Source organism: Ranitomeya variabilis, chromosome 4 (genome assembly GCF_051348905.1).
Source record: "Ranitomeya variabilis isolate aRanVar5 chromosome 4, aRanVar5.hap1, whole genome shotgun sequence".
NCBI lineage: Eukaryota > Metazoa > Chordata > Amphibia > Anura > Dendrobatidae > Ranitomeya > Ranitomeya variabilis.
In genome coordinates this window covers 243,840,866-243,864,994 of record NC_135235.1, presented here as the reverse complement: position 1 = coordinate 243,864,994, position 24,129 = coordinate 243,840,866, and the positions used below count along the sequence as shown (strand labels likewise).

At 46.2% G+C, this 24,129-nt stretch overlaps 1 protein-coding gene across 4 annotated transcripts in view; it reads right to left on the bottom strand.

Moving 5' to 3' along the window:
- LRRC4B (leucine rich repeat containing 4B) overlaps positions 1–24,129 on the bottom strand; it is a 289,691-nt gene that overhangs the window by 110,499 nt on the left and 155,063 nt on the right. Inside the window, exon 1 of one of the 4 annotated variants that reach the window (XM_077249341.1) lies at positions 22,637–23,799. The exons of the other annotated variants lie outside the window; for them this stretch is intronic. The gene's annotated coding sequence lies outside the window, so the exon portion shown is untranslated. Of the gene's footprint in view, positions 1–22,636; positions 23,800–24,129 lie in introns of those variants that run through there. 4 annotated transcript variants of the gene reach the window in all.

The window sequence follows — 24,129 nt, the reverse complement described above, 5'->3', positions numbered from 1 at the left end:
TGTGCTTTCAGGACCATGGTCACATGTGCAAAAATCCCTCTGCTATGGTATATTACATTATCATGACATTGGGCCTCTGAGTTTTATACCTTTGCCAAAAAACTAAAGGTCTCCCCCCCCCCCCCCCCCGGAAGACCTCATGGGGTGGGCAGATCTATGGAATGCACTCCCCTTTTCACAAGGACTGAAACCTTATTAATTCCATAACTTGGGTGGGAAGTCTCGTTGAGCAATGGCGAGACCATCATCATTCTGGTTTTGAAATTCATTTTCTATTAAGTCTAAGGGTAAGTTCACACAGGGCGTTTTTGCTGTTTTATTTTTCTGGTCATCTTGGCAGGAAAGAAGCTGCATCAAATACGCAGGTTTAGGTGTGTTTTTGGTGCGGTTTTTTTTTCTCTTTGTCCAGGCTAAAGCAGCAAAAACGCAGCAAATAATGATACCTGCATTTTTGCTGCATTTTTTTCAACACCCATTCAAGTCAATGGGTGAAAAAACGCAGCAAAAACGCTGAAAGAAGTGACATGCTCTATGTAAAAAAAAAACGCAGCAAAGCACAAAATACTGATCAAACAAAAAAACAATGTGTGTGCATGAGATTTCTGAAATCTCATAGGCTTTGCTGATACTGTAAAAAGCAGCTGAAAATTAGCATAAAAAAGCAGCAAATATACTCAGCAAAAACGTCCTGTGTGAACTTACCCTAAACATGGTGTGGGAAGTATGACCCAGTTAAGCAGAAATCCATTTCTGTGATTGTGCTGGTTCTGGACCCTAGAAAACTCACTGGCATGATGTATGTTGCATGGTGTATGTTGCATGGTGTATGTTTCATGTTACATGGTGCATGTTGCATGATGTATGTTGCATGATGTATGTTGCATGGTGTATGTTGCATGGTGTATGTTGTGTGTTGTATGTGCACACAGTCTAGACGAGTCCGGCTCTGCTACATCTGGATGCCTGACATCCAGATGTAGCAGAGCCTGTAGATGTTTGCCGGAGATAATTCTCCAGCGATCACCTACACTGAAGCGTTCGCACAATCAGCTGATCAGCTGATTGTGAGAAACAGACTAGTGACCGGAGATAACCCCCAGTCACGTGCATGGCAGTTCTCGCGATAACTTATCGCGAGAACTGCAGTGGGTCAGACTTCCGGCGGCGGGGCAGGTAAACCTGCATGTAAATTAGGAGACATGCGTAGTAAGCTGCGTTTACGCAGTTACTACGCATGTGACTAATTATTAGATGCGATTTTACCACATCTAATGGTTATCTATGGGTAATTTATGGCGCGGCGAAGTAGCGTTGCCGCATTGTAAAGACATGCTGCGTTCTGAAAAGATGAGACGCATGTCCGTTTCCGCGGGTCTGCCGCATGCATGTTTTCACGCATAGTGGAGACGGGATTTCAGGAAATCCCCTCCACTATGCTGTAACATCTGGACGCTGCGTGTTTGACGCTGCGTGTTTGACACTGCGGCTCTACGCAGCGTCAAACACGCAGCGTTTCCTGACCGTGGAAACACACCCTAAGAGATTCTTCATATTTCCTGACATCTACAGTGGAGGATAGTGATGTACTGCAGGATAGGTATGTACAGCGGGGAAAATAAGTATTTGATCCCTTGCTGATTTTGTAAGTTTGCCCACTGACAAAGACATGTACGGTCTATAATTTTAAGGGTAGGTTAATTTTAACATTGAGAGATAGAATATCAAAAATAAAATCCAGAAAATCACATTGTATAAATGTATTTGCATTTTGCAGTGAGAAATAAGTATTCGATCCCTCTGGCAAACAAGACTTAATACTTGGTGGCAAAATCCTTGTTGGCAAGCACAGCAGTCAGACGTTTTTGTAGTTGATGATGAGGTTTGCGCACATTTCGGGAGACATTTTAGTCCACTCCTCTTTGCAGATCATCTCTAAATAAATCATTAAGATTTTGAGGCTGTCGCTTGGCAACTCGGAGCTTCAGCTCCCTTCATTCAGTTTTCTATGGGATTAAGGTCTGGAGACTGGCTAGGCCACTCCATGGCCTTAATGTGCTTCTTTTTGAGCCACTCCTTTGTTGCCTTGGCTGTATGTTTTGGGTTATTATCTTGCTGAAAGACCCACCCTCACCCATCTTTAATGTCCTGGTGGAAAGGAAAGAGGGTGTCACTCAGGATTTTACAGTACATGGCTCCATCCATTCTCCCATTGATGTGGTGAAGTAGTCCTGTGCCCTTAGCAGGGAAACACACCCAAAACATAATGTTTCCACCTCCATGCTTGACAGCGGGGACGGTGTTCTTTTGGTCATATGCGGAATTTCTCTTCCTCCAGACACGGCGAGTTGAGTTAATGCCAAAGACCTCCATTTTTGTCTCATCTGACACAGCACCTTCTCCTAGTCACTCACAGAACCATACAGGGGTTCATTGACAAACGTCAGATAGGCCCGCACATGAGCCTTCTTGAGCAGACGGACCTTGCGTGCACTGCAGAACTTTAAGCCATTACGGCATAATGTGTTACCAATGATTTTCTTGCTCACTGTGGTCCCAGCTGCCTTGAGATCATTAACAAGTCCCCCCCTGCCCCATGTAGTTTTAGGCTGATCTCTCACCTTCCTCATGATCAAGGATACCCCACGAGGTGAGATCTTCTATGGTGCCCCAGATCGATGTCGATTGACAGTCATTTTGTATTTCTTCCATTTTCTTACTACTGCACCAACAGTTGTCTCCTTCTCACCCAGTGTCTTACTTATGGTTTTGTAACCCATTGCAGCTTTGTGTAGGTCTATGATCTTGTCCCTGACATCCTTAGAAAGCTCTTTGGTCTTGCCCATGTTGTCGAGGTTAGAGTCTGACTGATTAATTGAGTCTGTCGACAGGAGTCTTTTATAAAGGTAACAATGTAAGACTGCTGTCCTTCTGTCCTTAATGCAGGTAACGAGTTGATTTGGAGCATCTAACTGGTCTGTAGGAGCTAGGACTCTTAACCCCTTTACCCCCAAGGGTGGTTTGCACGTTATGGACCGGCCCAATTTTTACAATTCTGACCACTGTCCCTTTATAAGGTTATAACTCTGCAACGCTTCAACGGATCCCAGTGATTCTGACATTGTTTTCTCTTTTATTCTATAAATTACTGACCACATGTCTCCGAAGTTCCAAGCAATAAATTTTTTATTTATTTTCAGAAAATGAGAAATGGTCAAAAAAATGCATTGCTTGCAGACTTCAAATAATACAAAAAAAAAACAAGCTCATAATCATTTAGAAACAACAATACTAATGTTTTACCTCAGGAAGAGTTCAGAAATCAATATTTTGTGGAATTACCATGATTTTTAATCACAGCTTTCAAGAGTCTTGGCAGCTTTCCACCAGTCTCTCACTCTGCTCCTGGGTGACCTTATGCCACCCCTGGTACAATAATGTCAGCAGTTCTTCTGTATTTGATGGCTTGTGACTATCCATCTTCCTCTTGATTACATTCCAGAGGTTTTCAATGGGGTTCAGGTCTGGAGATTGGGCGGCCATGACAGGGATGTGATGTGGCGGTCCTTCATCCACATCTTGAATGACCTAGCTGTGTGGCATGGTGCATTGTCCTGCTGAAAAAAACAGTCCTCAGAGTTGGGGAACAGTGCCTGAGCAGAAAGAATCAACTGTGTTTCCAGAATAACCTTGTATGCGGATTGATTCATACGTCCTTCACAAAGAACAACCTGCCAAATTCCAGCCTTGCTGAAGCCTCCCCATTTCAACACCTTGTCGTCTAATGGTTGGACGGAGATCTCGAGAGGCGTACAAGCCACAGTGTTTTGCACTGTGAAATTTTGTGGAGGATCGGTGATGATCTGGAGATGCAGTAAAAAGCTCCATAATGTGACTCCTTTTACAGTACAGAGCTCTACAGTGGGACCGCTCTTACAGCACAGAGCTCTATAGTGTGTCCGCTCTTACAGCACAGAGCTCTATAGTGTGACCGCTCTTACAGCACAGAGCTCTATAGTGTGTCCGCTCTTACAGCACAGAGCTCTATAGTGTGACCGCTCTTACAGTACAGAGCTTTATAGTGTGACCGCTCTTACAGCACAGAGCTCTACAGTGTGACCGCTCTTACAGTACACAGCTCTATAGTGTAACCGCTCTTACAGCACTGAGCTCTACAGTGTGACCGCTCTTACAGTACAGAGCTTTATAGTGTGACCGCTCTTACAGTACAGAGCTCTATAGTGTGACCGCTCTTACAGTACACAGCTCTATAGTGTGACCGCTCTTACAGCACAGAGCTCTATAGTGTGACCGCTCTTACAGTACAGAGCTTTATAGTGTGACCGCTCTTACAGCACAGAGCTCTATAGTGTGACCGCTGTTACAGTACAGAGCTCTATAGTGTGACCGCCCTTACAGCACAGAGCTCTATAGTGTGACCGCTCTTACAGTACAGAGCTCTATAGTGTGACCGCTCTTACAGTACAGAGCTTTATAGTGTGACCGCTCTTACAGCACAGAGCTCTATAGTGTGACCGCTCTTACAGTACAGAGCTCTATAGTGTGACCGCTCTTACAGTACAGAGCTCTATAGTGTGACCGCTCTTACAGTACACAGCTCTATAGTGTGACTGCTCTTACAGTACAGTGATCTATAGTGTGACCGCTCTTACAGTACAGTGACCTATAGTGTGACCGCTCTTACAGTACAGAGCTCTATAGTGTGACCGCTCTTACAGTACAGAGCTCTATAGTGTGACCACTCTTACAGCACAGAGCTCTATAGTGTGACCGCTCTTACAGTACAGAGCTCTACAGTGTGACCGCTCTTACAGCACAGAGCTCTATAGTGTGACCGCTCTTACAGTACAGAGCTCTACAGTGGGACCGCTCTTACAGCACAGAGCTCTATAGTGTGACCGCTCTTACAGCACAGAGCTCTATAGCGTGACCGCTCTTACAGCACAGAGCTCTATAATGTGACCGCTCTTACAGCACTGAGCTCTACAGTGTGACCGCTCTTACAGCACAGAGCTCTACAGTGTGACCGCTCTTACAGCACAGAGCTCTATAGTGTGACCGCTCTTACAGTACAGAGCTCTATATTGTGACCGCTCTTACAGTACACAGCTCTATAGTGTGACCGCTCTTACAGTGCACAGCTCTATAGTGTGACCGCTCTTACAGTACAGAGCTCTATAGTGTGACCGCTCTTACAGTACAGAGCTCTACAGTGTGACCGCTCTTACAGCACAGAGCTCTATAGTGTGACCGCTCTTACAGTACAGAGCTCTATAGTGGGACCGCTCTTACAGTACAGAGCTCTATAGTGGGACCGCTCTTACAGTACAGAGCTCTATAGTGTGACCGCTCTTACAGTACAGAGCTCTATAGTGTGACCGCTTACAGTACAGAGCTCTATAGTGTGACCGCTCTTACAGTACAGAGATCTATAGTGTGACCGCTCTTACAGTACAGAGCTCTATAGTGTGACCGCTCTTAAAATACAGAGCTCTATAGTGTGACCGCTCTTGCACTAGAGATCTATAGTGTGACCGCTCTTACAGTACAGAGATCTATAGTGTGACCGCTCTTACAGTACAGAGCTCTATAGTGTGACCGCTCTTACAGTACAGAGCTCTATAGTGTGACCGCTTTCACAGTACACAGCTCTATAGTGTGACTGCTCTTACAGTACAGAGCTCTATAGTGTGACCGCTCTTACAGTACAGAGCTCTATAGTGTGATAGCTCTTACAGTACAGAGCTCTACAGTGTGACCGCTCTTACAGTACAGAGCTCTATAGTGTGACCGCTCTTACAGTACAGAGCTCTACAGTGTGACCGCTCTTATAGCACAGAGCTCAATAGTGTGACCGCTCTTACAGTACAGAGCTCTATAGTGTGACCGCTCTTACAGTACAGAGCTCTATAGTGTGACCGCTTTTACAGTACACAGCTCTATAGTGTGACCGCTTTTACAGTACACAGCTCTATAGTGTGACCGCTCTTATGGTACAGAGCTCTATAGTGTGACCGCTCTTACAGTACAGAGCTCTATAGTGTGATCGCTCTTACAGTACAGAGCTCTACAATGTGACCGCTCTTACAGTACAGAGCTCTATAGTGTGACCGCTCTTACAGTACAGAGCTCTACAGTGTGACCGCTCTTATAGCACAGAGCTCTATAGTGTGACCGCTCTTACAGTACAGAGATCTATAGTGTGATCGCTCTTACAATACAGAGCTCTATAGTGTGACCGCTCTTGCACTAGAGATCTATAGTGTGATGGCTCTTACAGTACAGAGCTCTATAGTGTGACCGCTCTTACAGTACAGAGCTCTATAGTGTGACCGCTCTTACAGTGCAGAGCTCTATAGTGTGACCGCTCTTACAGTACATAGCTGTATAGTGTGACCGCTCTTACAGTACTGAGCTCTAAAGTGTGACCGCTCTTACAGTACAGAGCTCTAAAGTGTGACCGCTCTTGCACTAGAGATCTATAGTGTGATCGCTCTTACAGTACAGAGATCTATAGTGTGACCGCTCTTACAGTACAGAGCTCTACAGTGTGACTGCTCTTACAGCACAGAGCTCAATAGTGTGACCGCTCTTACAGTACAGAGCTCTATAGTTTGACCGCTCTTACAGTACAGAGCTCTATAGTGTGATGGCTCTTACAGTACAGAGCTCTATAGTGTGACCGCTCTTACAGTACAGAGCTCTATAGTGTGACCGCTCTTACAGTACAGAGCTCTATAGTGTGACCGCTCTTACAGTACTGAGCTCTAAAGTGTGACCGCTCTTACAGTACAGAGCTCTAAAGTGTGACCGCTCTTGCACTAGAGATCTATAGTGTGATCGCTCTTACAGTACAGAGATCTATAGTGTGACCGCTTTTACAGTACAGAGCTCTACAGTGTGACTGCTCTTACAGCACAGAGCTCAATAGTGTGACCGCTCTTACAGTACAGAGCTCTATAGTGTGACCGCTCTTACAGTACAGAGCTCTATAGTGTGACCACTCTCATAGTAGAGCTCTATAGTGTGACCGCTCTTACAGTGCAGAGCTCTATAGTGTGACCGCTCCCATAGTACAGAGCTCTATAGTGTGACCGCTCTTACAGTACAGAGCTCTATAGTGTGACCGCTCTTACAGTACAGAGCTCTATAGTGTGACCACTCTCATAGTAGAGCTCTATAGTGTGACCGCTCTTACAGTGCAGAGCTCTATAGTGTGACCGCTCCCATAGTACAGAGCTCTATAGTGTGACCGCTCTTACAGTACACAGCTAAATAGTGTGACCGCTCTTACAGTACACAGCTCTATAGTGTGACCGCTCTTACAGTACACAGCTCTATAGTGTAACCGCTCTTACAGTACAGAGCTCTACAGTGTGACCGCTCGTACAGTACACAGCTAAATAGTGTGACCGCTCTTACAGTACACAGCTCTATAGTGTGACCGCTCTTACAGTACACAGCTCTACAGTGTGACCGCTCTTACAGTACACAGCTCAATAGTGTGACCGCTCTTACAGTACAGCGCTCTACAGTGTGACCGCTCTTACAGCACAGAGCTCTATAGTGTGACCGCTCTTACAGTACAGAGCTCTACAGTGTGACCGCTCTTATAGCACAGAGCTCTATAGTGTGACCGCTCTTACAGTACAGAGATCTACAGTGTGATCGCTCTTACAATACAGAGCTCTATAGTGTGACCGCTCTTGCACTAGAGGTCTATAGTGTGACCGCTCTTACAGTACAGAGATCTATAGTGTGACCGCTCTTACAGCACAGAGCTCAATAGTGTGACCGCTCTTACAGTACAGAGCTCTATAGTGTGACCGCTCTTACAGTACAGAGCTCTATAGTGTGACCGCTTTTACAGTACACAGCTATATAGTGTGACCGCTTTTAAAGTACACAGCTCTATAGTGTGACCGCTCTTATGGTACAGAGCTCTATAGTGTGACCGCTCTTACAGTACAGAGCTCTATAGTGTGATCGCTCTTACAGTACAGAGCTCTACAATGTGACCGCTCTTACAGTACAGAGCTCTATAGTGTGACCGCTCTTACAGTACAGAGCTCTACAGTGTGACCGCTCTTATAGCACAGAGCTCTATAGTGTGACCGCTCTTACAGTACAGAGATCTATAGTGTGATCGCTCTTACAATACAGAGCTCTATAGTGTGACTGCTCTTGCACTAGAGATCTATAGTGTGACCGCTCTTACAGTACAGAGATCTATAGTGTGACCGCTCTTACAGTACACAGCTCTATAGTGTGACCGCTCTTACAGTACAGAGCTCTACAGTGTGACGGCTCTTACAGTTCAGAGCTCTATAGTGTGACTGCTCTTACAGGACAGAGCTCTATAGTGTGACCGCTCTTACAGTACACAGCTCTATAGTGTGACCGTTCTTACAGCACAGAGCTCTATAGTGTGACCGCTCTTACAGTACAGAGCTCTATAGTGTGACCGCTCTTACAGTACACAGCTCTATAGTATGACCGCTCTTACAGTACAGAGCTCTATAGTGTGACCGCTCTTACAGTACAGAGCTCTATAGTGGGACCGCTCTTACAGTACAGAGGTCTATAGTTTGACCGCTCTTACAGTACAGAGCTCTATAGTGTGACCGCTCTTACAGTACACAGCTCTACAGTGTGACCGCTCTTACAGTACAGAGCTCTATAGTGTGACTGCCCTTACAGTACAGAGCTCTATAGTGTGACCGCTCTTACAGTATAGAGCTCTATAGTGTGACCGCTCTTACAGTACTGAGCTCTATAGTGTGACCACTCTCATAGTACAGAGCTCTATAGTGTGACCGCTCTTTCAGTACAAAGCTCTATAGTGTGACCGCTCTCATAGTACAGAGCTCTATAGTGTGACCGCTCTTACAGTACTGAGCTCTATAGTGTGACCGCTCTTACAGTACAGAGCTCTACAGTGTGACCGCTCTTACAGTATAGAGCTCTATAGTGTGACCGCTCTTACAGTACAGAGCTGTATAGTGTGACCGTTCTTACAGTATAGAGCTCTATAGTGTGACCGCTCTTACAGTACAGAGCTCTATAGTGTGACCGCTCTTACAGTACAGAGCTCTATAGTGTGACCGCTCTTACAGTACACAGCTCTATAGTGTGACCGCTCTTACAGTACAGAGCTCTATAGTGTGACCGCTCTTACAGTACAGAGCTCTATAGTGGGACCGCTCTTACAGTACAGAGGTCTATAGTTTGACCGCTCTTACAGTACAGAGCTCTATAGTGTGACCGCTCTTACAGTACACAGCTCTACAGTGTGACCGCTCTTACAGTACAGAGCTCTATAGTGTGACTGTCCTTACAGTACAGAGCTCTAAAGTGTGACCGCTCTTACAGTACAGAGCTCTATAGTGTGACCGCTCTTACAGTACAGAGCTCTATAGTGTGACCACTCTCATAGTACAGAGCTCTATAGTGTGACCGCTCTTTCAGTACAAAGCTCTATAGTGTGACCGCTCTCATAGTACAGAGCTCTATAGTATGACCGCTCTTACAGTACTGAGCTCTATAGTGTGACCGCTCTTACAGTACAGAGCTCTATAGTGTGACCGCTCTTATGGTACAGAGCTCTATATTGTGACCGCTCTTACAGTACAGAGCTTTATAGTGTGACCGCTCTTACAGTACACAGCTCTATAGTGTGATCGCTCTTACAGTACTGAGCTCTATAGTGTGACTGCTCTTACAGTACAGAGCTCTATAGTGTGACAGCTCTTACAGTACAGATATCCAGTGTGAGCGCTCTTACAGTACACAGCTCTATAGTGTGACCGCTTTTACAGTACAAAGCTCTATAGTGTGACCGCTCTTATAGTACAGAGCTCTATAGTGTGACCGCTCTTACAGTTCACAGCTCTATAGTGTGACCGCTCTCATAGTACAGAGCTCTATAGTGTGACCGCTCTTACAGTATAGAGCTCTATAGTGTGACCGCTCTTACAGTACAGAGCTCTATAGTGTGACCGCTCTCACAGCACAGAGCTCTATAGTGTGACTGCTCTTACAGGACAGAGCTCTATAGTGTGACCGCTCTTACAGTACACAGCTCTATAGTGTGACCGTTCTTACAGCACAGAGCTCTATAGTGTGACCGCTCTTACAGTACAGAGCTCTATAGTGTGACCGCTCTTACAGTACACAGCTCTATAGTATGACCGCTCTTACAGTACAGAGCTCTATAGTGTGACCGCTCTTACAGTACAGAGCTCTATAGTGGGACCGCTCTTACAGTACAGAGGTCTATAGTTTGACCGCTCTTACAGTACAGAGCTCTATAGTGTGACCGCTCTTACAGTACACAGCTCTACAGTGTGACCGCTCTTACAGTACAGAGCTCTATAGTGTGACTGCCCTTACAGTACAGAGCTCTATAGTGTGACCGCTCTTACAGTATAGAGCTCTATAGTGTGACCGCTCTTACAGTACTGAGCTCTATAGTGTGACCACTCTCATAGTACAGAGCTCTATAGTGTGACCGCTCTTTCAGTACAAAGCTCTATAGTGTGACCGCTCTCATAGTACAGAGCTCTATAGTGTGACCGCTCTTACAGTACTGAGCTCTATAGTGTGACCGCTCTTACAGTACAGAGCTCTACAGTGTGACCGCTCTTACAGTATAGAGCTCTATAGTGTGACCGCTCTTACAGTACAGAGCTGTATAGTGTGACCGTTCTTACAGTATAGAGCTCTATAGTGTGACCGCTCTTACAGTACAGAGCTCTATAGTGTGACCGCTCTTACAGTACAGAGCTCTATAGTGTGACCGCTCTTACAGTACACAGCTCTATAGTGTGACCGCTCTTACAGTACAGAGCTCTATAGTGTGACCGCTCTTACAGTACAGAGCTCTATAGTGGGACCGCTCTTACAGTACAGAGGTCTATAGTTTGACCGCTCTTACAGTACAGAGCTCTATAGTGTGACCGCTCTTACAGTACACAGCTCTACAGTGTGACCGCTCTTACAGTACAGAGCTCTATAGTGTGACTGTCCTTACAGTACAGAGCTCTAAAGTGTGACCGCTCTTACAGTACAGAGCTCTATAGTGTGACCGCTCTTACAGTACAGAGCTCTATAGTGTGACCACTCTCATAGTACAGAGCTCTATAGTGTGACCGCTCTTTCAGTACAAAGCTCTATAGTGTGACCGCTCTCATAGTACAGAGCTCTATAGTATGACCGCTCTTACAGTACTGAGCTCTATAGTGTGACCGCTCTTACAGTACAGAGCTCTATAGTGTGACCGCTCTTACGGTACAGAGCTCTATATTGTGACCGCTCTTACAGTACAGAGCTTTATAGTGTGACCGCTCTTACAGTACACAGCTCTATAGTGTGATCGCTCTTACAGTACTGAGCTCTATAGTGTGACTGCTCTTACAGTACAGAGCTCTATAGTGTGACAGCTCTTACAGTACAGATATCCAGTGTGAGCGCTCTTACAGTACAGTGCTCTATAGTGTGACCACTTTTACAGTACAGAGATCTATAGTGTGACCGCTCTTACAGTACACAGCTCTATAGTGTGACCGCTTTTACAGTACAAAGCTCTATAGTGTGACCGCTCTCATAGTACAGAGCTCTATAGTGTGACCGCTCTTACAGTATAGAGCTCTATAGTGTGACCGCTCTTACAGTACAGAGCTCTATAGTGTGACCGCTCTCACAGCACAGAGCTCTATAGTGTGACCGCTCTTACAGTACACAGCTCTACAGTGTGACCGCTCTTACAGTACAGAGCTCTATAGTGTGACTGCCCTTACAGTACAGAGCTCTATAGTGTGACCGCTCTTACAGTACAGAGCTCTATAGTGTGACCGCTCTTACAGTACAGAGCTCTATAGTGTGACCACTCTCATAGTACAGAGCTCTATAGTGTGACCGCTCTTTCAGTACAAAGCTCTATAGTGTGACCGCTCTCATAGTACAGAGCTCTATAGTGTGACCGCTCTTACAGTACTGAGCTCTATAGTGTGACCGCTCTTACAGTACAGAGCTCTATAGTGTGACCGCTCTTACGGTACAGAGCTCTATATTGTGACCGCTCTTACAGTACAGAGCTTTATAGTGTGACCGCTCTTACAGTACACAGCTCTATAGTGTGACCGCTCTTACAGTACTGAGCTCTATAGTGTGACCGCTCTTACAGTACAGAGCTCTATAGTGTGACAGCTCTTACAGTGCAGATATCCAGTGTGACCGCTCTTACAGTACAGTGCTCTATAGTGTGACCACTTTTACAGTACAGAGATCTATATTGTGACCGCTCTTACAGTACACAGCTCTATAGTGTGACCGCTTTTACAGTACAGAGCTCTATAGTGTGACCGCTCTTATAGTACAGAGCTCTATAGTGTGACCGCTCTTACAGTTCACAGCTCTATAGTGTGACCGCTCTCATAGTACAGAGCTCTATAGTGTGACCGCTCTTACAGTACAGAGCTCTATAGTGTGACCGCTCTTACAGTACAGAGCTCTATAGTGTGACCGCTCTCACAGCACAGAGCTCTATAGTGTGACCGCTCTTACAGTACAGAGCTCTATAGTGTGACCGCTCTTAGGGGACCATCACATTAAGCGACGCTGCAGCGATATAGACAACGATGCCGATCGCTGCAGCGTCGCTGTTTCGCCGTTGTGTGGTCGCTGGAGAGCTGTCACACAGTCAGCTCTCCAGCGACCAACGATGCCGAAGTCCCCGGGTAACCATCGGGTTACTAAGCGCAGGGCCGCGCTTAGTAACCCGATGTTTACCCTGGTTACCAGTGTAAATGTAAAAAAACCCAAACACTACATACTTACATTTCGGTGTCTGTCACGTCCCCCGGCGTCCGCTTCCCTGCACTGTGTAAGCGCCGGCCCTAAAGCAGAGCGGTGACGTCACTGCTGTGCTCTGCTTTACGGCCGGCCGGCGCGCTGACACAGTGCAGGGAAGCTGACGCCGGGGGACGCGACAGACACTGAAATGTAAGTATGTAGTGTTTTTTTTTTTTACATTTACAATGGTAACCAGGGTAAACATCGGGTTACTAAGCGCGGCCCTGCGCTTAGTAACCCGATGTTTACCCTGGTTACCAGTGAAGACATCGCTGAATCCGCGTCACACACGCCGATTCAGCGATGTCAGCGGGTGATCCAGCGACGAAATAAGGTGCTGGCCTTCTAGCTCTGACCAACGATGTCACAGCAGGATCCTGATCGCTGCTGCGTGTCAAACACAACGATATCGCTATCCAGGACGCTGCAACGTCACGGATCGCTATCGTTATCGTTGTTAAGTTGTTCAGTGTGAAGGTACCTTTACAGTATTTAGATCTATAGTGTGACTGCTCTCACAGCACAGAGCTCTATTGTGTGACCGTTCTTACAGTACAGAGCTCTATAGTGTGACCACTCTAAAGGTACCTTCACACGAAACGACTTTGTAATGATATCGCTAGCGATCCGTGATGTTGCAGCGTCCTGGCTATAGATATCGTTTAGTTTGACATGCAGCAGCGATCTGGATCCTGCTGTGATGTCGCTGGTCGCTGAATAAAGTTCAGAACTTTATTTGGTCGTCCGATCGCCGTGTATCGTTGTGTTTGACAGCAAAAGCAACAATACCAGCGATATTTTACACTGGTAACCAGGGTAAACATCGGGTTACTAAGCGCAGGGCCGCGCTTAGTACCCCGATGTTTACCCTGGTTACCAGTGTAAAATGTAAAAAAAAAAAAAACAGTACATACTTACATTCGCATCCCCCGCCGTCTGCTTCCCACACTGACTGATCGCCGCAAAGTGAAAGCACAGCACAGCGGTGACGTCACCGCTGTGCCCTGCTACTGCCGGCGCTCAGTCAGTCAGTCAGTGCAGGAAGCGGACGCCGGGGGACGCGAATGTAAGTATGTACTGTTTTTTTTTTTTACATTTTACGCTGGTAACCAGGGTAAACATCGGGTTACTAAGCGCGGCCCTGCGCTTAGCAACCCGATGTTTACCCTGGTTACCCGGGGACCTCGGCATCGTTGGTCGCTGGAGAGCGGTCTGTGTGACAGCTCTCCAGCAGCGACGCTGCAGCGATCGGCATCGTTGTCGCTATTGCTGCAGCGTCGTTTCGTGTGAAGGTACCTTTACAGTACAGAGCTCTATAGTGTGACCGCTCTTACGGTACAGAGCTCTATAGTGTGACCGCTCTTACAGTACACAGCTCTATAGTGTGACCGCTCTTACAGTACAGAGATCTATAGTGTGACCGCTCTTACAGAACACAGCTCTATAGTGTGACCGCTCTTACAGTACAGAGATCTATAGTGTGACCGCTCTTACAGTACAGAGCTCTATAGTGTGACCGCTCTTACAGTACAGAGCTTTATAGTGTGACCGCTCTCACAGCACAGAGCTCTATAGTGTGACCGCTCTTACAGTACAGAGCTCTATAGTGTGACCGCTTTTACAGTACAGAGCTCTAGTGTGACCGCTCTTACAGCACAGAGCTCTATAGTGTGACCGCTCTCACAGTACAGAGCTCTATAGTGTGACCGCTCTTACAGTACAGAGCTCTATAGTGTGACCGCTCTTACAGTACAGAGATCTATAGTGTGACCTCTCTTACAGTACAGAGCTTTATAGTGTGACCTCTCTTACAGAACAGAGCTCTATAGTATGACCGCTCTTACAGTACAGAGCTTTATAGTGTGACCGCTCTCAAAGCACAGAGCTCTATAGTGTGATCGCTCTTACAGTACAGATCTCTATACAGTAGTGTGACCGCTCTTACAGTACAGAGATCTATAGTGTGACCGCTCTTACAGTACACAGCTCTATAGTGTGACCGCTCTTACAGTACAGAGATCTACAGTGTGACCGCTCTTACAGTACAGAGCTTTATAGTGTGATCGCTCTCACAGCACAGAGCTCTATAGTGTGACCGCTCTCACAGCACAGAGCTCATAGAGTGACAGGGTGGGCCTGTGTGGATGGGAGCTCACCGACACCAGCACAAAGCTCCACTGGATGTGTGTCAGCCAAAGTGTATTGTGGAGGAGACCCATAGTATCTGTGCATGTTTATAGTTACTGCAGGCCAAACAGGTCAGCAGCCAACACCCTCGTGCAAGTGATTGGGGGCACATTTCAGAGACGTCAAGTGTTCCCATCTCTTGCACACTTAAGTCTGCAGCTGATTTAAGAAGAGGGCGCCACAGAGCATGGGATCTGATGAAATGTAAGTAGAATTACATACCAGGATGAGGGAGATTATATATATATATATATATATATATATATATATCCCTCCTAAGGCAGCACCAACAACAGATCTGGAAGGAAGAAGGGGAACATGAAGCACCATGGCAAGACAAGCATGGGACGTACCATCGTCAGATAATAGAGGTGGCTGACATGGACAAATCCTACCAATGGCTGGAGAATGCTGGACTCCGATGCAGCACACAGGCACCAATCATAGCGCAAGCACTAAGTACCAGATCCATAGAAGCAGGAATCTACCACACAAGACAAGACCCAAGGTGCAGACTATGCAAAGACACCTCAGAAACCGTCCAACACATAGTGGCAGGATGCAAAATGCAAGAACAGCGTATACCGAACGCCACAACCAAGTAGCGGGAATTGTATACAGGAACATCTGCACATCATGGGGACTAAGTCCAAGTGGGAGACCACAGAAAAACTGGTGGAGAGTTAAAGTGCTAAAATCCTGTGGGACTTCAAGATCCAGATGGATAAGCAGGTGTTGGCTAACCAACCAGACATTGTGATAGTAGACAAGAATCAGAAGGCAGCAATGATAATAGATGTGGCAGTAACATCAGAAAGAAGGAATATGAGAAGCTGGAGAAATACCAGGGCCTCAAAGGAAAACTGGAGAAGATGTGGAAGGTGAAAGCAACAGTGATTCCAGTGGTGATAGGAGTACTTGGAGCAGTGACCTCTAACGTGGAAGAATGGCTACCACAGATCCCAGGAGCAACATCTGAGCTCTCTGTCCAGAAAAGCGCAATGCTGGGAACCTCTAAGATGCTGCGCAGAACCCTCAAACTCCTAGGCCTCTGGTAGAGGACCCAAGAATGAGAAAGGACAACAAAGACCACCTCCATTGGATGGGAGGGGGGCCCGGTACAAATCTTGTACGGGGTGCACCGGACTCTAGTTACTCCACTGCATAAGAGTATTAGATACATAGTGGTGTTAGATACCTAGGTGTGGTAGATACAGAGGTGTGGTAAATACATAGGTGTGATAGATACATAGAAGTGGTAGATACATAGGGATGGTAGATACAGTACATAGAGATGGTCGATAATAAAGAGAGTCAGATACTCTACATAGGAGCATTAGATCCATAGTTTTTAGCTGCCCTGTCGCAGTACTTTCTCCCGTTCTTTGAGCTTTATTAATAGGAAATGTTATTAGATTGCACTTACAGTTGTGCTCAAAAGCTTACATACCCCGGCAGAATTTTAGCTTTCTTGCCTTTTTTCAGAGAATACGAATGAGAACACCAAAACTTTTTCTCCACTCATGGTTAGTGGTTGGGTGAAGCCATTTATTGTCAAACTACTGTGTTTTCTCTTTTTAAATTATAATGACAACCCAAAACATCCAAATGACCCTGATCAAAATTTCACATACCCTGGAACATGAGTTGGCACAAATAGGTGTGAATGGCTACTAAAGGTAACTGTCATGGTTAGGACAAGGTTAATGTCCTGTGCTCTCAGTGTTAATGTTCTTAGCCTCTCTTTCAAGATGGGAGGGCTATTTATATTCACTCCATAGAAAAAAAGAAAGTATGACGGCACCAGGATAAATGGTTTTTGATGGCAATTAAAGTGGGCGACTTGCTGCAATAGTCAGAGTTTCATGTGGCAGGCAGACCAACCGTGGACAATTATCGCACTGCGGTGCACAACCAAACAGTAATTCGTATCAAAACATCCAGAAAAAAACAGAAAAGGTGGCACTCACCCAAGCGATATACATAAAAAATCCTTTATTCAACCATAAATAGGAGTACGGACATGCCTTTCGGGCTGCAGTTAAAACGAGAGGGTGCAGGGAGAGAACCGGACGACGGCCGTTTCACGCGGACTGCGCTTCAACGGGTCCAAGTATGTCACATATCGCTTGGGTGAGTGCCACCTTTTCTGTTTTTTCTGGATGTTTTGATACTATTTATATTCACTCCTAACCTGGTATCCTTGTCAGCTATAGGTTTTTCTGCAGTCTGTATGCTTGACCTCTGAAGTGTGTGCTAGCTTGCATATTGTCTTGCTGTCACCTGCTTTATTCGTTTTCCTGGATTACTGACCCCTGGCTTGGCTTCTGACTATTCTCTGACTCTCCCTGTTAGTATTTTGTAATCTCCTGGCTATGACCTCTGCTTGTTTCACTATTCTTTTATGCTTGTCCCGTCTCTGTTTCCCTGGTGTCTGGCTCCGCCCCCCTGACCGCCTCCCACATGATCTTAGGTCCTTTTGCTTTACCTGTTCACTCTGTCTCATGTGAAAGGTCCCGTTGGTGTTCATGCTAGTTACCCAGTTTCTGGTCCAGTTCCGTTGCTGCTGGGTGTAGTTTCCCCTGCAGCATTAATACCCGGGTATTGTGACAGTAACATCCTGCCCTGTGACCTGTTTACTTGTAATCAGTGTGTGTGCATAAAAGCTGAGTGAGTTTCTGGGATCAATACAGACTCTTGCATCTTTCATCCAGCCACTGACGTTTCTGAATTGTGAGTCATGGAGAAAGCAAAATAATTGTCAATGGATCTACTGGAAAAGGTAGTTGAACTGTATAAAGCAGGAAAGGGATATAAAAAGATAACCAAGGAATTGATCAGGCTAGTCAGCAGCGTTCAAACTGTGATTAACAAATGGAAAATCAGGGGCTCTGTAAAACAAAAACACGGTCAGTTAGACCAACAAAAATCTCGTCCACAACTGCCAGGAAAATTGTTCAGGATGCAAAGAAAAACCCACAAATAACATCAGCTGAAATACAAGACTCTCTGAAAACTAGCGGTGTGGATGTTTCAAGATGTACAATAAGGAGGCACTTGAAGAAAAATGGGCTGCATGGTTGAGTCACCAGAAGAAAGCCATTACTGCGCAAATGCCACAAAGTATCTCGCCTACAATACGCAAAACAGCAGATACAAGCCTCAAAACTTCTGAAACAAGGTAATTTGGAGAGATGAGATCAAAATTGAACTTTTTGACCACAACCATAAACATTACATTTGGAGAGAGGTCAACAATGCCTATGATGAAAGGAACACCATTCCTACTGTAAAGCACGGAGGTGGATCGCTGATGTTTTGGGGATATGTGAGCTACAAAGGCACTGGAAACTTGGTCACAGCTGAAGTAAATTGAAGGAAAGATGAATGCAGCACATTATCAGCAAATACTGGAGACAAATTGGCACTCATCAGCCCAGAAGCTGCACATGGGTCATACTTGGACGTTCCAACATGACAACGATCTAGAACACAAGGCCAAGTTGACCTATCATTGGCTAAAGCAAAACAAAGTGAAGGTTCTGGAGTGTCCATCTCAGTCTCCTGACCTCAATATCATTGAGCCACTCTAGGCAGTTCATGCTAGACAGCCCAGGAATTTACAGGAACTGGAGGCTTTTTGCCAAGAAGAGTGGGCAGCTTTACCATCTGAGAAAATAAAGAACCTCGTCCACAACTACCACAAAAGACTTCAAACTGTCATTGATGTTAGAGGGGGCAACACACGGTATTAAGAAATGGGGTATTTGAACTTTTATCAGGGTAATTTGGATGTTTTTTGGTCATTATGATTTAAAACGAGAAAACACAGTAGTTTGACAATAAATGGCTTCAACCAAACCACTAACCATGAGCGGAAAAAAGGTTTTGGCCTTATCTACTATATAATTGTCTAAGGGTCACTTCCGTCTGTCCCTTCTGTCTGTCTGTCGCGGATATTCATTGGTCGCGGCCTCTGTCTGTCATGGAAATCAAGTCGCTAATTGGTCGTGGCAAAACGCCCACGACCATTGCCACGACCAATCAGCGATGGCCATAGTCTGGCAGCGAAATGGCCGCTGCTTTACTGCCCTGCAGTCAGCCCTGAGTGCTCACACAGGGTTAATGCCAGCGTTCACGGACCGCGGTGTAACGCACTCCGTTAACGCAGCTATTAACCCTGTGTGACCAACTTTTTACTATTGATGCTGCATATGCAGCATCAATAGTAAAAAAATCTAATGTTACAAATAATAATAATAATAAAAAAGCCTTATTCTCACCCTCCGACGTCGCGTGCTGTCCTCGGCAGTGCAAGCGGCAGGTTCCGGTGCCAAGGATGCTATGCGAGAAGGACCTGCCATGACGTCATGGTCATGTGACCGCGACATCATCACAGGTCCTGCGCTCATACCAACACTGGGACCAGAAGCTGCCGCGTGCACCGCACACAGGCGCCAGGACTTCAAGGGGCCTTCGGAAGGTGAGTATGTTTTTTTTATTTTAGGTCTTTTTTAACCACGCATATAGTGCCCACATTGCTATATACTACGTGGGCCTACGTAGCTGTGCAATACACTACGTGACTGTTATATACTACGTGGCTGTGCAATATACTCCGTGGCTCTGTGCTATATACTCCGTGGTCTGTGCTATATACTCCATGAACTGTGCAATATACTCCGTGGGCTGTACAATATACTCCGTGGGCTGTACAATATACTCCGTGGGCTGTGCAATATACTACGTGGCTGCGCAATATACTAAGTGGGCTGTGCAATATACTGCATGGGCTGTGCAATATACTAAGTGGGCTGTGCAATATACTCCATGGGCTGTGCAATATACTCCATGGGCTGTGCAATATACTCCATGGGCTGTACAATATACTCCATGGGCTGTACAATATACTCCGTGGCTGTGCAATATACTAAGTGGGCTGTGCAATATACTGCATGGGCTGTGCAATATACTACGTGGGCTGTGCAATATACTACGTGGCTGGGCTATATACTGCATGGGCTGTGCAATATACTACGTGGCTGTGCTATATACTATGTGGCTGGGCAATATACTACGTGGACATGCATATTCTAGAATACCCGAATTAGAATCGGGCCACCGTCTAGTCATTCATATTCTCTGAAAAAAGGCCAAGAAAGCAAAAACTCTGCCGGGGTATGCAAACTTTTGAGCACAACTGTAACTCAGAGATTACAATATCTTTGGTTTTGGTCCTATGTAGTAAAGTATATTGGTACCTTCACTTTTGCCATATTATTATGTTGATTTTGAATTCTATGTAAAACATTGTATTTTTGATGAAAGTTGAATTTTAACACAGAAACTTATTGATTATAGTCAATGCATTTTTAGCTACCAAAAAATAAATAACTGTTGAATAGTGATGAGAATGAAAAGTTAGTACTGAATAGGACGTAATATCAATATATAGTGATGATGATATGTTAAGGAACAGTAAAAAAGACATAATAGGGAGAAATGATTAATTTTTTTTTAGGTATAATGAAGATGAGATTAATACATTGTATTGAATTGTGAACGTAATGATAGTTTTGACCCTCATCTCGTCATCGTGCTATCCCTAATCCATACACTATCTGTAATAATTGTTTCATGAATCAGTAATGTTATCACATCTGGGGTAATAATGGAGGTGACTTCAACCACGCATTTTCTGCAAAATGAAATGATGGCCTCTCCTTGATCAAAGCCACGAATATAAAAGCCATTGCTCTATATTCATTGGCAAATTTCCACTGCGATTGAAAATAGGGATGTGCCAGAACCAACACTACAAGTCTCTGTGAAAAATGAATATGCAAGAATTCATATTACTTGACTGTGGAAAAATAGGATATCCATAGAAGAAGACTGTGACAGAAGAGGATCTTCCAGAATTTTTAGTGCAAGACTGTGGGGGACAAGAGGGTCTTCCAGGATCTATGGTACAAGACTGTGGGAAGAAGAGGGTCTGCCAGGATCTGTGGTAGAAGACTGGGAGAAGAGGGTCTGCCAGGATCAGTGGTAAAAGACAGGGAGAAGAGGGTCTGCCAGGATCTGTGGTAGAAGACTGGGAGAAGAGGGTCTGCCAGGATCTGTGGTAGAAGACTGGGAGAAGAGGGTCTGCCAGGATCTGTGGTAGAAAAGACTGGGAGAAGAGGGTCTGCCAGGATCTGTGGTAGAAAAGACTGGGAGAAGAGGGTCTGCCAGGATCTGTGGTAGAAGACTGGGAGAAGAGGGTCTGCCAGGATCTGTGGTAGAAGACTGGGAGAAGAGGGTCTGCCAGGATCTGTGGTAGAAGACTGGGAGAAGAGGGTCTGCCAGGATCTGTGGTGGTAGAAGACTGGGAGAAGAGGGTCTGCTAGGATCTGTGGTAGAAGACTGGGAGAAGAGGGTCTGCCAGGATCTGTGGTAGAAGACTGGGAGAAGAGGGTCTGCCAGGATCTGTGGTAGAAGACTGGGAGAAGAGGGTCTGCCAGGATCTGTGGTAGAAAAGACTGGGAGAAGAGGGTCTGCCAGGATCTGTGGTAGAAGACTGGGAGAAGAGGGTCTGCCAGGATCTGTGGTAGAAGACTGGGAGAAGAGGGTCTGCCAGGATCTGTGGTGGTAGAAGACTGGGAGAAGAGGGTCTGCTAGGATCTGTGGTAGAAGACTGGGAGAAGAGGGTCTGCCAGGATCTGTGGTAGAAGACTGGGAGAAGAGGGTCTGCCAGGATCTGTGGTAGAAAAGACTGGGAGAAGAGGGTCTGCCAGGATCTGTGGTAGAAGACTGGGAGAAGAGGGTCTGCCAGGATCTGTGGTGGTAGAAGACTGGGAGAAGAGGGTCTGCCAGGATCTGTGGTAGAAGACTAGGAGAAGAGGGTCTGCCAGGATCTGTGGTGGTAGAAGACTGGGAGAAGAGGGTCTGCCAGGATCTGTGGTAGAAGACTAGGAGAAGAGGGTCTGCCAGGATCTGTGGGAGAAGAGGATCTGTGGGGATCTCTGGTACGAGGCTGTGGGAGGAGAGAATCTGCTGGGATGTGGTAATGGAGAATGAAGATGCAGCGTGGGAGGGAAGCAGCCAGAAGCTCTCAGCAGCTGCTTCTTCTCTAGGAGAGGAAAGGTTATTACAGCTGTGTGCAGATTTTTAGTCACATGTGGGTAGAGACAAGACGAATGCCGCTCAGGTCCAGATGATGACCTAATTGTCAATGTGCAGGTTAATGGAGCTCGGAGATGGCCTACTCTTGCTGCCCTAAAGAAGCTCAGATTTTCAACCAAGCAATGGGATCATAAAGAAAACACATTTATGAGGTGGAAGGATGAAGCGATGGCCTGTGGCTTATATCACGTTACATCAATGAAGAGTACACGTCTAGCTTTATGGTCATGAACTTGCTAATGCCATGCACTATGGGGAGGATGGTTTGTGGCCAACATGGCTGCACTGACAGCACATCATCTCATCACGTATAACACAGGCTGAGGGCAGAATGCATGCATCCAGGAGAAACGTGTCCCCATCGCCCTCGCCTGTTCTCTCCACTGGAACCATTTCTATGGTTACCACCACTCACCCATCTCCAGGTCTGGCTCACATCCTTAGAAATGCTCCTCTCGCCTCCTCCTCCACCTCCTCCCTCCTGCATCTCTGAGGGGATTCAATCACGACCAACTCTCCCCCTTTGCTTCCAGAGAAAATAAAAGAGAATTCGGTAACAAATACTGGGGCGAAGGTCCAATGTGAATGAGCAACTATGGTTCCTGTCCTTAATTCCTCAGTGCAGAGAAGTCAGAAGAAATAATGCTGCAAACCAGGAGGCACAAATGTCTGCTCAGCAGCTGCAGGGCCCATAACAGAGGGGTGCAGGCCCCCCAAACACTGCTGCCCTCTGCCCCCACTGTCCAGAGGTAGTGACCAGATCCAGGTGCTGCATCCTGGAGTCACCGGTGGCCAGGCTACTTGTGGTGGATGGCTCTGTTCTCCTGCCGCCCCCTCTCCGGACTCACAGTCACTGAGGGGAGATCTTCCAGCCCACCCCCTGGCAGCTCTGTTTTCCGAGTGAAATAATTTCTCCTTTGTGATGTAATTATGGTTTCTAGTCACACAGCAGTGCAGGGAACCTCTCACAGCTCGCCTTCCCCTCCATCCTTCTCTCTGCCAATGTCCTCTTGTTTTTCTCACAGCCGTTTGTCTGTGCAGCTGCACTACGATTCCATCTTGCAAGAAAAGCCCATCATTCCCAGCCCGACACCCACCGCCACGAATCGCTTAACGCCAAATGAATAGATGCTTGCTGCAACCTGCCCCCATCACAGTCGATGGGATCGTTCAATCTCCTCCTTACAGTCCCTTCCAGTAGTGGCGGGGAGGTCTGATGGCTGTCTTTTATCTGCAGGACACCCCAATATCTTTCAGCACAGGCCCCGGGGACCATAAAACGCCACCTTTCCTTCAGACGTGCGGAGAAGCCCTTCTGTGCACTTCAATCAACAAATTAAATCCCATTATCTAATTAGCCATTTCCAGCAGGAATATTTCTGATTGGCTGTCATGCTACTATTCGCGAAAATGAGGTGCAGAAGCGGCTGCAAGAGAAAGAGGGATCAAATCCCTCTCTGTGGTACAGACCATGTTCCTCCTACCAGGAAGGCGGAGGCTGAAGAGATGACCTGTATACATGGGAAGAGAGGGACAAGACGAGGAAAGGCGCTGGACATGGAGTACACTGGAAACGGCGCAGAGACAAAACGACACCGCCAATTTATATTATACTTGCATCCAAAGATGCAACCCTGAGAAAGCAGCCACTTCAAGCATTACCATCATGAGCGTTACAGAGTAAAGGAGTCCACTATAAAAGCACCATGATGGAATCCATGTGTACACGATGCCACATTTCTTGTAAGAGAGGATCTCAGAGGCTTCAGTGGCCTGCTCTCTCCTGACCACATCAGAGACCTTCAATACAGTCACTAATACCGATCATTTATTACCTTTCATCAACACATTCAACACATTGTAACATACAGTTTATTGGGACAGGGTCCCTCTAATGTGCAAATAAGT